This window comes from Schistocerca gregaria, chromosome 4 (genome assembly GCF_023897955.1).
Source record: "Schistocerca gregaria isolate iqSchGreg1 chromosome 4, iqSchGreg1.2, whole genome shotgun sequence".
In the NCBI taxonomy this organism is placed as follows: domain Eukaryota; kingdom Metazoa; phylum Arthropoda; class Insecta; order Orthoptera; family Acrididae; genus Schistocerca; species Schistocerca gregaria.
The window spans coordinates 6,896,109-6,906,755 of NC_064923.1; the positions used below are offsets into that span (position 1 = coordinate 6,896,109).

Consider the following 10,647-nt stretch of genomic DNA (forward strand, 5'->3'; position numbering starts at 1 on the left):
GGCAGGTATTCCCTGCGGTAGCCGGCTAGCTCAGTCGGTAGAGTGTCAGACGCTCAATCCCAGGGTCGTTGGTTCGAGCCAGACGCTGGGCGGAACGGAATTTTGTTCCGCTGCAGATGTAAATTACCGTTTTTCTGATTAACGATATTTAATGGAAATAGCAACTTTTAACTTTGCCTACGTCTCTGTCAGTCGCAAGGAATCTGTATTTGAAGGTGAAGGTGATTTTGTAGACATGTGTGAAATACATGTTCTGAAATGCAAGTGTTGTTGTTTGGAGAGCACATCGGTTACGTGTCAGATGTGTAGCCAAGCAGTAATTTGTCGCCATAGCTGCAAATACTAGCCGGTAATATGAAGTGTTGTCAGCTAAAGTCTGATGATGCAGACGACCGTAAGGACGAAGTACCCAAGAGTACCGCTAGGCCACGCCTCTTTAGCTCAGTGGTAGAGCACTGGTCTAATAAACCAGGGGTCGTAAGTTCCATCCTCACAGGAGAATGATGAATTTTGGAAATCAGTTGCGCGTCGTGGCCGTATAGCAAACAGTACCTGTGATGACGAACAATTAGCGACAGGCGTTTTTTAATGAATTACTCTCAGATGCGATTAAGGCGAATGGCGCAGATAAAGCATTTGGTAAAGCGGTACAGCATAAGGTGGGACGAGACAGTCTGAATTACATTTTATAGATGTATTTCTCACATATCTCAGAGCCTCTCGCGATCTTCGTCGTCGTCGTCGTCGTCGTTGCCGCCGCCGCCGCTTCTGCAGAAGTAGCAAATGGCAATCGTAGCAAATGCGGCGAGGGACGCCCTGCCTTCGATTCCGAATGCACAAAGTGTGTGGTCTTGTTTCTCAGTCTATATTTGGTCGGTCTCGTCAGAGGTTGAATGTAACGAATGGGTGGGAAAGAGCAAGGGGCAGCGGCTGTGTAGAACGAAAACACAAATCCTCAGGGGTGTGAGCGTTTCGAGATGAGTCGCATACATGTAAATGTTAGTCGTCAGTGACCGTGTGGCCTAATGGATAAGACGTCGGACTTCGGATCTGAAGATTACAGGTTCGAATGCTGTCACGCTCGTGTTTTTCCAGTTCTGAAAAAGAAACATACCGTTTTAATGTAGCAATTGAGCAGTACGAAACCGTCTGAATGTTGCTGTTGACCATTTTTTGCTTGGAGATGCTCTTGAGCTTGAAACACACACAACAAGACCGGTGTTAACTAGCGAAATGGTCGGCAGAGTGCCGACACCGCGAGTTTTGACTGGCACTTGCACATATAAAACAAGGTCGTAAAGTAACTCGTTCGGCTTTTGAGTCACATAAAGTATGTGTGTTAATTTTGACGCCACTAGCTCTGCATGTTGTCATGCAATTTCTTTACCTCTCAGAAATGATTATGACATAAAAGTAAGGACGTGACGAGTGTGACGTTAGGAAAACATTAGGCTGCATGGAGAGAAACTGTATGGGAACACGCCACCGAAACGAGTACTGTGTGACGTGCTACCCGGCAGGTATTCCGTGCGGTAGCCGGCTAGCTCAGTCGGTAGAGCGTCAGACTCTTACTCCCAGGGTCGTTGGTTCGAGCCAGACGCTGGGCGGAACGGAATTTTGTTCCGCTGCAGATGTAAATTACCGTTTTTCTGATTAACGATATTTAATGGAAATAGCAACTTTTAACTTTGCCTACGTCTCTGTCAGTCGCAAGGAATCTGTATTTGAAGGTGAAGGTGATTTTGTAGACATGTGTGAAAGACATGTTCTGAAATGCAAGTGTTGTTGTTTGGAGAGCACATCGGTTACGTGTCAGATGTGTAGCCAAGCAGTAATTTGTCGCCATAGCTGCAAATACTAGCCGGTAATATGAAGTGTTGTCAGCTAAAGTCTGATGATGCAGACGACCGTAAGGACGAAGTACCCAAGAGTACCGCTAGGCCGCGCCTCTTTAGCTCAGTGGTTGAGCACTGGTCTAATAAACCAGGGGTCGTAAGTTCCATCCTCACAGGAGAATGATGAATTTTGGAAATCAGTTGCGCGTCGTGGCCGTATAGCAAACAGTACCTGTGATGACGAACAATTAGCGACAGGCGTTGTTTTAAGAATTACTCTCAGATGCGATTAAGGCGAACGGCGCAGATAAAGCATTTGGTAAAGCGGTACAGCATAAGGTGGGACGAGGCAGTCTGAATTACATTTTATAGATGTATTTCTCACATATCTCAGAGCCTCTCGCGATCTTCGTCGTCGTCGTCGTCGTCGTCGTCGTCGTCGCCGCCGCTTCTGCATTAGTAGCAAATGGCAATCGTAGCAAATGCGGCGAGGGACGCCCTGCCTTCGATTCCGAATGCACAAAGTGTGTGGTCTTGTTTCTCTGTCTATATTTGGTCGGTCTCGTCAGAGGTTGAATGTAACGAATGGGTGGGAAAGAGCAAGGGGCAGCGGCTGTGTAGAACGAAAACACAAATCCTCAGGGGTGTGAGCGTTTCGAGATGAGTCGCATACATGTAAATGTTAGTCGTTAGTGACCGTGTGGCCTAATGGATAAGACGTCGGACTTCGGATCTGAAGATTACAGGTTCGAATGCTGTCACGCTCGTGTTTTTCCAGTTCTGAAAAAGAAACATACCGTTTTAATGTAGCAATTGAGCAGTACGAAACCGTCTGAATGTTGCTGTTGACCATTTTTTGCTTGGAGATGCTCTTGAGCTTGAAACACACACAACAAGACCGGTGTTAACTAGCGAAATGGTCGGCAGAGTGCCGACACCGCGAGTTTTGACTGGCACTTGCACATATAAAACAAGGTCGTAAAGTAACTCGTTCGGCTTTTGAGTCACATAAAGTATGTGTGTTAATTTTGACGCCACTAGCTCTGCATGTTGTCATGCAATTTCTTTACCTCTCAGAAATGATTATGACATAAAAGTAAGGACGTGACGAGTGTGACGTTAGGAAAACATTAGGCTGCATGGAGAGAAACTGTATGGGACTACGCCACCGAAACGAGTACTGTGTGACGTGCTACCCGGCAGGTATTCCCTGCGGTAGCCGGCTAGCTCAGTCGGTAGAGTGTCAGACTCTCAGTCCCAGGGTCGTTGGTTCGAGCCAGACGCTGGGCGGAACGGAATTTTGTTCCGCTGCAGATGTAAATTACCGTTTTTCTGATTAACGATATTTAATGGAAATAGCAACTTTTAACTTTGCCTACGTCTCTGTCAGTCGCAAGGAATCTGTATTTGAAGGTGAAGGTGATTTTGTAGACATGTGTGAAAGACATGTTCTGAAATGCAAGTGTTGTTGTTTGGAGAGCACATCGGTTACGTGTCAGATGTGTAGCCAAGCAGTAATTTGTCGCCATAGCTGCAAATACTAGCCGGTAATATGAAGTGTTGTCAGCTAAAGTCTGATGATGCAGACGACCGTAAGGACGAAGTACCCAAGAGAACCGCTAGGCCACTCCTCTTTAGCTCAGTGGTAGAGCACTGGTCTAATAAACCAGGGGTCGTAAGTTCCATCCTCACAGGAGAATGATGAATTTTGGAAATCAGTTGCGCGTCGTGGCCGTATAGCAAACAGTACCTGTGATGACGGACAATTAGCGACAGGCGTTTTTTAATGAATTACTCTCAGATGCGATTAAGGCGAATGGCGCAGATAAAGCATTTGGTAAAGCGATACAGCATAAGGTGGGACGAGACAGTCTGAATTACATTTTATAGATGTATTTCTCACATATCTCAGAGCCTCTCGCGATCTTCGTCGTCGTCGTCGTCGTCGTTGCCGCCGCTGCCGCTTCTGCAGAAGTAGCAAATGGCAATCGTAGCAAATGCGGCGAGGGACGCCCTGCCTTCGATTCTGAATGCACAAAGTGTGTGGTCTTATTTCTCAGTCTATATTTGGTCGGTCTCCTCAGAGGTTGAATGTAACGAATGGGTGGGAAAGAGCAAGGGGCAGCGGCTGTGTAGAACGAAAACACAAATCCTCAGGGGTGTGAGCGTTTCGAGATGAGTCGCATACATGTAAATGTTAGTCGTCAGTGACCGTGTGGCCTAATGGATAAGACGTCGGACTTCGGATCTGAAGATTACAGTTTCGAATGCTGTCACGCTCGTGTTTTTCCAGTTCTGAAAAAGAAACATACCGTTTTAATGTAGCAATTGAGCAGTACGAAACCGTCTGAATGTTGCTGTTGACCATTTTTTGCTTGGAGATGCTCTTGAGCTTGAAACACACACAACAAGACCGGTGTTAACTAGCGAAATGGTCGGCAGAGTGCCGACACCGCGAGTTTTGACTGGCACTTGCACATATAAAACAAGGTCGTAAAGTAACTCGTTCGGCTTTTGAGTCACATAAAGTATGTGTGTTAATTTTGACGACACTAGCTCTGCATGTTGTCATGCAATTTCTTTACCTCTCAGAAATGATTATGACATAAAAGTAAGGACGTGACGAGTGTGACGTTAGGAAAACATTAGGCTGCATGGAGAGAAACTGTATGGGACTACGCCACCGAAACGAGTACTGTGTGACGTGCTACCCGGCAGGTATTCCCTGCGGTAGCCGGCTAGCTCAGTCGGTAGAGTGTCAGACGCTCAATCCCAGGGTCGTTGGTTCGAGCCAGACGCTGGGCGGAACGGAATTTTGTTCCGCTGCAGATGTAAATTACCGTTTTTCTGATTAACGATATTTAATGGAAATAGCAACTTTTAACTTTGCCTACGTCTCTGTCAGTCGCAAGGAATCTGTATTTGAAGGTGAAGGTGATTTTGTAGACATGTGTGAAATACATGTTCTGAAATGCAAGTGTTGTTGTTTGGAGAGCACATCGGTTACGTGTCAGATGTGTAGCCAAGCAGTAATTTGTCGCCATAGCTGCAAATACTAGCCGGTAATATGAAGTGTTGTCAGCTAAAGTCTGATGATGCAGACGACCGTAAGGACGAAGTACCCAAGAGTACCGCTAGGCCACGCCTCTTTAGCTCAGTGGTAGAGCACTGGTCTAATAAACCAGGGGTCGTAAGTTCCATCCTCACAGGAGAATGATGAATTTTGGAAATCAGTTGCGCGTCGTGGCCGTATAGCAAACAGTACCTGTGATGACGAACAATTAGCGACAGGCGTTTTTTAATGAATTACTCTCAGATGCGATTAAGGCGAATGGCGCAGATAAAGCATTTGGTAAAGCGGTACAGCATAAGGTGGGACGAGACAGTCTGAATTACATTTTATAGATGTATTTCTCACATATCTCAGAGCCTCTCGCGATCTTCGTCGTCGTCGTCGTCGTCGTTGCCGCCGCCGCCGCTTCTGCAGAAGTAGCAAATGGCAATCGTAGCAAATGCGGCGAGGGACGCCCTGCCTTCGATCCCGAATGCACAAAGTGTGTGGTCTTGTTTCTCAATCTATATTTGGTCGGTCTCGTCAGAGGTTGAATGTAACGAATGGGTGGGAAAGAGCAAGGGGCAGCGGCTGTGTAGAACGAAAACACAAATCCTCAGGGGTGTGAGCGTTTCGAGATGAGTCGCATACATGTAAATGTTAGTCGTCAGTGACCGTGTGGCCTAATGGATAAGACGTCGGACTTCGGATCTGAAGATTACAGGTTCGAACGCTGTCACGCTCGTGTTTTTCCAGTTCTGAAAAAGAAACATACCGTTTTAATGTAGCAATTGAGCAGTACGAAACCGTCTGAATGTTGCTGTTGACCATTTTTTGCTTGGAGATGCTCTTGAGCTTGAAACACACACAACAAGACCGGTGTTAACTAGCGAAATGGTCGGCAGAGTGCCGACACCGCGAGTTTTGACTGGCACTTGCACATATAAAACAAGGTCGTAAAGTAACTCGTTCGGCTTTTGAGTCACATAAAGTATGTGTGTTAATTTTGACGCCACTAGCTCTGCATGTTGTCATGCAATTTCTTTACCTCTCAGAAATGATTATGACATAAAAGTAAGGACGTGACGAGTGTGACGTTAGGAAAACATTAGGCTGCATGGAGAGAAACTGTATGGGAACACGCCACCGAAACGAGTACTGTGTGACGTGCTACCCGGCAGGTATTCCCTGCGGTAGCCGGCTAGCTCAGTCGGTAGAGTGTCAGACTCTTACTCCCAGGGTCGTTGGTTCGAGCCAGACGCTGGGCGGAACGGAATTTTGTTCCGCTGCAGATGTAAATTACCGTTTTTCTGATTAACGATATTTAATGGAAATAGCAACTATTAACTTTGCCTACGTCTCTGTCAGTCGCAAGGAACCTGTATTTGAAGGTGAAGGTGATTTTGTAGACATGTGTGAAAGACATGTTCTGAAATGCAAGTGTTGTTGTTTGGAGAGCACATCGGTTACGTGTCAGATGTGTAGCCAAGCAGTAATTTGTCGCCATAGCTGCAAATACTAGCCGGTAATATGAAGTGTTGTCAGCTAAAGTCTGATGATGCAGACGACCGTAAGGACGAAGTACCCAAGAGTACCGCTAGGCCGCGCCTCTTTAGCTCAGTGGTAGAGCACTGGTCTGATAAACCAGGGGTCGTAAGTTCCATCCTCACAGGAGAATGATGAATTTTGGAAATCAGTTGCGCGTCGTGGCCGTATAGCAAACAGTACCTGTGATGACGAACAATTAGCGACAGGCGTTTTTTTAAGAATTACTCTCAGATGCGATTAAGGCGAACGGCGCAGATAAAGCATTTGGTAAAGCGGTACAGCATAAGGTGGGACGAGGCAGTCTGAATTACATTTTATAGATGTATTTCTCACATATCTCAGAGCCTCTCGCGATCTTCGTCGTCGTCGTCGTCGTCGTCGTCGCCGCCGCTTCTGCAGAAGTAGCAAATGGCAATCGTAGCAAATGCGGCGAGGGACGCCCTGCCTTCGATTCCGAATGCACAAAGTGTGTGGTCTTGTTTCTCAGTCTATATTTGGTCGGTCTCGTCAGAGGTTGAATGTAACGAATGGGTGGGAAAGAGCAAGGGGCAGCGGCTGTGTAGAACGAAAACACAAATCCTCAGGGGTGTGAGCGTTTCGAGATGAGTCGCATACATGTAAATGTTAGTCGTCAGTGACCGTGTGGCCTAATGGATAAGACGTCGGACTTCGGATCTGAAGATTACAGGTTCGAATGCTGTCACGCTCGTGTTTTTCCAGTTCTGAAAAAGAAACATACCGTTTTAATGTAGCAATTGAGGAGTACGAAACCGTCTGAATGTTGCTGTTGACCATTTTTTGCTTGGAGATGCTCTTGAGCTTGAAACACACACAACAAGACCGGTGTTAACTAGCGAAATGGTCGGCAGAGTGACGACACCGCGAGTTTTGACTGGCACTTGCACATATAAAACAAGGTCGTAAAGTAACTCGTTCGGCTTTTGAGTCACATAAAGTATGTGTGTTAATTTTGACGCCACTAGCTCTGCATGTTGTCATGCAATTTCTTTACCTCTCAGAAATGATTATGACATAAAAGTAAGGACGTGACGAGTGTGACGTTAGGAAAACATTAGGCTGCATGGAGAGAAACTGTATGGGAACACGCCACCGAAACGAGTACTGTGTGACGTGCTACCCGGCAGGTATTCCCTGCGGTAGCCGGCTAGCTCAGTCGGTAGAGTGTCAGACTCTTACTCCCAGGGTCGTTGGTTCGAGCCAGACGCTGGGCGGACCGGAATTTTGTTCCGCTGCAGATGTAAATTACCGTTTTTCTGATTAACGATATTTAATGGAAATAGCAACTTTTAACTTTGCCTACGTCTCTGTCAGTCGCAAGGAATCTGTATTTGAAGGTGATGGTGATTTTGTAGACATGTGTGAAAGACATGTTCTGATATGCAAGTGTTGTTGTTTGGAGAGCACATCGGTTACGTGTCAGATGTGTAGCCAAGCAGTAATTTGTCGCCATAGCTGCAAATACTAGGCGGTAATATGAAGTGTTGTCAGCTAATGTCTGATGATGCAGACGACCGTAAGGACGAAGTACCCAAGAGTACCGCTAGGCCGCGCCTCTTTAGCTCAGTGGTAGAGCACTGGTCTAATAAACCAGGGGTCGTAAGTTCCATCCTCACAGGAGAATGATGAATTTTGGAAATCAGTTGCGCGTCGTGGCCGTATAGCAAACAGTACCTGTGATGACGTACAATTAGCGACAGGCGTTTTTTTAAGAATTACTCTCAGATGCGATTAAGGCGAATGGCGCAGATAAAGCATTTGGTAAAGCGGTACAGCATAAGGTGGGACGAGGCAGTCTGAATTACATTTCATAGATGTATTTCTCACATATCTCAGAGCCTCTCGCGACCTTCGTCGTCGTCGTCGTCGTCGTCGTCGTCGTTGCCGCCGCCGCCGCTTCTGCAGAAGTAGCAAATGGCAATCGTAGCAAATGCGGCGAGGGACGCCCTGCCTTCGATTCCGAATGCACAAAGTGTGTGGTCTTGTTTCTCAGTCTATATTTGGTCGGTCTCGTCAGAGGTTGAATGTAACGAATGGGTGGGAAAGAGCAAGGGGCAGCGGCTGTGTAGAACGAAAACACAAATCCTCAGGGGTGTGAGCGTTTCGAGATGAGTCGCATACATGTAAATGTTAGTCGTCAGTGACCGTGTGGCCTAATGGATAAGACGTCGGACCTCGGATCTGATGATTACAGGTTCGAATGCTGTCACGCTCGTGTTTTTCCAGTTCTGAAAAAGAAACATACCGTTTTAATGTAGCAATTGAGCAGTACGAAACCGTCTGAATGTTGCTGTTGACCATTTTTTGCTTGGAGATGCTCTTGAGCTTGAAACACACACAACAAGACCGGTGTTAACTAGCGAAATGGTCGGCAGAGTGCCGACACCGCAAGTTTTGACTGGCACTTGCACATATAAAACAAGGTCGTAAAGTAACTCGTTCGGCTTTTGAGTCACATAAAGTATGTGTGTTAATTTTGACGCCACTAGCTCTGCATGTTGTCATGCAATTTTTTTACCTCTCAGAAATGATTATAACATAAAAGTAAGGACGTGACGAGTGTGACGTTAGGAAAACATTAGGCTGCATGGAGAGAAACTGTATGGGACCACGCCACCGAAACGAGTACTGTGTGACGTGCTACCCGGCAGGTATTCCCTGCAGAAGCCGGCTAGCTCAGTCGGTAGAGTGTCAGACTTTTAATCCCAGGGTCGTTGGTTCGAGCCAGACGCTGGGCGGAACGGAATTTTGTTCCGCTGCAGATGTAAATTACCGTTTTTCTGATTAACGATATTTAATGGAAATAGCAACTTTTAACTTTGCCTACGTCTCTGTCAGTCGCAAGGAATCTGTATTTGAAGGTGAAGGTGATTTTGTAGACATGTGTGAAAGACATGTTCTGAAATGCAAGTGTTGTTGTTTGGAGAGCACATCGGTTACGTGTCAGATGTGTAGCCAAGCAGTAATTTGTCGCCATAGCTGCAAATACTAGGCGGTAATATGAAGTGTTGTCAGCTAATGTCTGATGATGCAGACGACCGTAAGGACGAAGTACCCAAGAGTACCGCTAGGCCGCGCCTCTTTAGCTCAGTGGTAGAGCACTGGTCTAATAAACCAGTGGTCGTAAGTTCCATCCTCACAGGAGAATGATGAATTTTGGAAATCAGTTGCGCGTCGTGGCCGTATAGCAAACAGTACCTGTGATGACGAACAATTAGCGACAGGCGTTTTTTTAAGAATTACTCTCAGATGCGATTAAGGCGAATGGCGCAGATAAAGCATTTGGTAAAGCGGTACAGCAAAAGGTGGGACGAGGCAGTCTGAATTACATTTTATAGATGTATTTCTCACATATCTCAGAGCCTCTCGCGATCTTCGTCGTCGTCGTCGTCGTCGTCGTCGCCGCCGCTTCTGCAGAAGTAGCAAATGGCAATCGTAGCAAATGCGGCGAGGGACGCCCTGCCTTCGATTCCGAATGCACAAAGTGTGTGGTCTTGTTTCTCAGTCTATATTTGGTCGGTCTCGTCAGAGGTTGAATGTAACGAATGGGTGGGAAAGAGCAAGGGGCAGCGGCTGTGTAGAACGAAAACACAAATCCTCAGGGGTGTGAGCGTTTCGAGATGAGTCGCATACATGTAAATGTTAGTCGTCAGTGACCGTGTGGCCTAATGGATAAGACGTCGGACTTCGGATCTGAAGATTACAGGTTCGAATGCTGTCACGCTCGTGTTTTTCCAGTTCTGAAAAAGAAACATACCGTTTTAATGTAGCAATTGAGGAGTACGAAACCGTCTGAATGTTGCTGTTGACCATTTTTTGCTTGGAGATGCTCTTGAGCTTGAAACACACACAACAAGACCGGTGTTAACTAGCGAAATGGTCGGCAGAGTGCCGACACCGCGAGTTTTGACTGGCACTTGCACATATAAAACAAGGTCGTAAAGTAACTCGTTCGGCTTTTGAGTCACATAAAGTATGTGTGTTAATTTTGACGCCACTAGCTCTGCATGTTGTCATGCAATTTCTTTACCTCTCAGAAATGATTATGACATAAAAGTAAGGACGTGACGAGTGTGACGTTAGGAAAACATTAGGCTGCATGGAGAGAAACTGTATGGGAACACGCCACCGAAACGAGTACTGTGTGACGTGCTACCCGGCAGGTATTCCCTGCGGTAGCCGGCTAGCTCAGTC

The 10,647-nt window shown here is 46.4% G+C and overlaps 1 non-coding gene across 1 annotated transcript; it reads left to right on the forward strand.

Annotated features, from left to right (window-relative positions):
• The first annotated feature begins 3,463 nt into the window (after positions 1–3,463).
• Trnai-aau (transfer RNA isoleucine (anticodon AAU)) lies at positions 3,464–3,535 on the forward strand. Its single transcript has one exon. It is a non-coding gene; the product is annotated as a tRNA-Ile (tRNA).
• Positions 3,536–10,647: the final 7,112 nt, after the last annotated feature.